We start from the raw sequence: 3,297 nt of genomic DNA, 5'->3' as shown, positions 1-3,297 counted from the left end.
CTCCTTCTCCTTCTCCTCCTCCTCCTCCTCCTCCTCCTCCTCCTCCTCTTCTTCTTCGTCTCCTTCTCCTTCTTCTTCTTCCTCCTCCTCCCCCTCCTCCTCCCTCAACCCCCTCCCTCCTCCTTCTCCTCTTCTTCTGGTTTCAGAAGGAATGGTCACCTTTTCTTCAGGATGTTAGCGGTTTGAATCAGGCTAATTATGCAAAGACCTTTTTAAAAAACAAGCCAGAAAAGCACAGGATTTCAGTACTAAAATAGAAAGGTTATCCTAATTCCAGATCTTTGGTAAAGATTCTGACTACAATTGATTGCCCACACCACCAAAACATGGTGCAATTTGTAGTGACAGGTGACTGTGATTTTCCTTTTGAACATGTAAACAAAGGGGAAAAGCCTTAGGGAATTTTGGGAAATGCATTAATTTCAGTTCTCTTAAATAAACAGACTCACAATTACTTCACAGGTGGAAGGAAGAGTGTGGGCTGTGGTTATCGCTTGTGTTCCCCTCCCTGTGTCCTTTTCTTTCCTGTCTCCTTGTGCTGCTCGATAGTTTGTTCTCCCTCTGCAGCTTGTCCTGTTCCTTCTTCCTTTGGGACTCATCCTGAAGCGAGTCTCGCTCCAGTTTCCGAGCGCTGGGAACGTCTTCCACATTGGTGTTTCTGAACAGAGATCTGTCAGAACCGATGTTTGCTGTCGAAGTACCCAGATCATCTTTCTCATTCACTTCGTCCTCTTCACCTGTTACATGGCCTGCTGGGCCAGCAGGGCGGCTTTCCGCTGCCCCTCCTCTTCTGAAACCATCCTGGGCTTCACCATGATTTGTGCCTGCTTCTCAATCAAAGTGGCAATGGCCTGAACCTCACCTTCTTCTTTTTACTTTAGTGGTGACCTTTTGCATTTCTGACCATCGCTTTACAATTTCCTTACAGATATCAAGGAGGGAATCTTCTTCCAGGAAAGTAGAGAGGATACCTTGCATGGCATCCAGATTCTCTTCCTCTTCGTCCTGTAGGACACTGAGGATATAAGTGCCGGCCTGATCCACTCCCAAAGCCTCCAACTCTTGGTCCAGCCAGGATCCAAAGACCCCACCATTGCCTTCACGGAGGACTGCCCAGGGCACTTCGCTGGGCACCGCCATGCTGGGGAGGGGGGACCGTGCAACTTTTTATGATGGTCAAAACAAAGAAACTTCTGTCAGTGGGTGGAAAATGGTGTGTGGTGTGAAATACTATTCATCCTCATAAAAGGAGATTCTGTGTCTTGCACTAACATGAATGAAATGGAAGATACTATGTTAAGTGAAACAATCCAGGCACTGAATGATGCTTTGAGATCTTGCTTCTATGTGGAATCTAAAATGACTGAATTAAAAAAGATACGATGGTATTAAAAGGGTTTTGGGGAAGGGGAAAAAGTTAGTCAAAGAACGCAATTATCAGGAGGAATAAGTTCAAGAGATTCAAACAATGCGAGGTAATTCATATGCTAATTAGCTTAATTTAGCAATTCCTAAATTCATGTATATTGCTAACCACCTTGTTTTGTTAAATATATTTAACTTTATTATATTATTATATATCATAATATTATATGACACAATATTCTAAATTTTTATTTGTCTTGGATTTTATTCTTGACATTGCCTTTCAGGTAAAGCTCCAAAACTTTGGGTAATTTTAATTTTTTAAAAAATGCATATGGGGTGCTGAAACATGCCTTTAATCCTAGTACTTGGGAGGCATAGGCAGAGGCAGGCGGATCTCTGTGAGTTTGAGGCCAGCCTGGTCTGCAAGAGCTAGTTCCAGGACAGCTAGGGCTGTTACACAGAAAAAACCCTGTCTTGGAAAAACAAATGTTTTGCTTGTCCCTTGTGCATTTAGTGTCTGTGGAGTCCAGAATAGGGTGTTAGGTCCTCTGGAAGTGGAGTTACAGACGCTTGTCAGTCAACACAAAGGTGCTGGGAATCGAACCTGGATCCTCTGGAAGAACAGCCAGTGCTCTTAGCAGTCAAATCACATCTGCAGTCCCAAGGGTAATTTTCAAAATGGACACAAACCTCAATTTTGAACTTACAGACTAACGGGTGATAATGTTTTCTTTGTTTACCATTTACCATGTGATGTAGTACGAGTTGAAGACATTCCATATTACGTGGCCTTGAGTGGAATATTTGTAACTTTCTAACAGGATTTCAGTGGCCACCAGGGCCCTGCAGCACGTGGCATTAGAAGGTGAGGTCGGAAGAACAGGGAGACCAGCTGGTGCTAGCACAGGTAAATAAGACGCCGCGCTATAGTCAAGAGTTCCATGCGAACTGTCTCCGTGGATCTTTCCAGCACATGCTCCCACCTCAGTTCTCAGTTCCTCATCTGGTTTGAGCAAAGGAAGAGGCTCTGTTGAAATTGAATAAGAGCTCTTGGCCCTGGTCCACGTGGTGAGCATGCTGACGGGGATCCTGGACATGAATTGGTAGTTAAAAGCTACTGGTCCACAGACTGCAAGCCTGTGAGGTCTGACCTGATTGCGCGCTCTCTCTCTCTCTCTCTCTCTCTCTCTCTCTCTCTCTCTCTCTCCCTCTCCCTCTCCCTCTCCCTCTCCCTCTCCTTCTCCTTCTCCCCCCCTCACTCCATGGGGAGTTAGGAGGGAAATGAGATTGCTGCTGCAGGCAGGAGACTCACTAAGCAGGAAGTGAGGCACATCCAGGAAACGATTCTTTTCTTCTGTGCCTTCAAGGGACATGTGGGTTGAAACAAGATGAAGCTAAATGACAGAACTGAAAGTTAGGAGGCCCGTCTTTCTTTGGCTTTGCAGCCATCGAGGAAATGTGACACAGAAAGCCTGAAGAGTAGGTCCCCCCATCACAGCGCTTCACAGTTTATGAGGTGCTTACGGTTTATGTGGGCTAGAAACGGTTATTGCCACTTTTATTCATACGAGGACCCTGGAGCCCCGAGACACGAGGTGATCTGCCCTTAGAGAAATGGTCGGTAAACAGGGTCAGAATTTGAACCTGAGTCTGCTTGTCGCCGGGTTTCCTTCTCCTACCAGTTACACAGTGGTGCCTGCTATATTGAAGTTTGAAATACTGACCCTACGTGGCATTCCCACTGAGGCTGATCTCAGGAATCTGGGTTGTGGCTTGGCTACCAGGGTTTTCAAAGCTTCCCCGGGCGATTCCAAGTAGGCTGAGCACTATGGCTGCCTGCTGTCCCCTCCCCAGAGGCTGGGGATCAGCTCCTGCTGATCCATCCCTTCTCTCCCGTGACAAGAACCTCCACGGATCATGGTAGACACC

The 3,297-nt window shown here is 46.3% G+C and overlaps 1 pseudogene; it reads right to left on the bottom strand.

The window, feature by feature from the left end:
- Positions 1 to 487: 487 nt before the first annotated feature.
- Positions 488 to 1,140, bottom strand: LOC121438194 (annotated as a pseudogene).
- Between the last annotated feature and the right edge of the window lie 2,157 nt (positions 1,141 to 3,297).

Source organism: Microtus oregoni, unplaced genomic scaffold (assembly GCF_018167655.1).
Source record: "Microtus oregoni isolate MIOR12 unplaced genomic scaffold, Mior012 000055F_ref0000237, whole genome shotgun sequence".
Classification (NCBI taxonomy): Eukaryota; Metazoa; Chordata; class Mammalia; order Rodentia; family Cricetidae; genus Microtus; species Microtus oregoni.
Note: the sequence above shows the minus strand (reverse complement) of the source record. Positions and strands in the feature narration are given on the sequence as shown.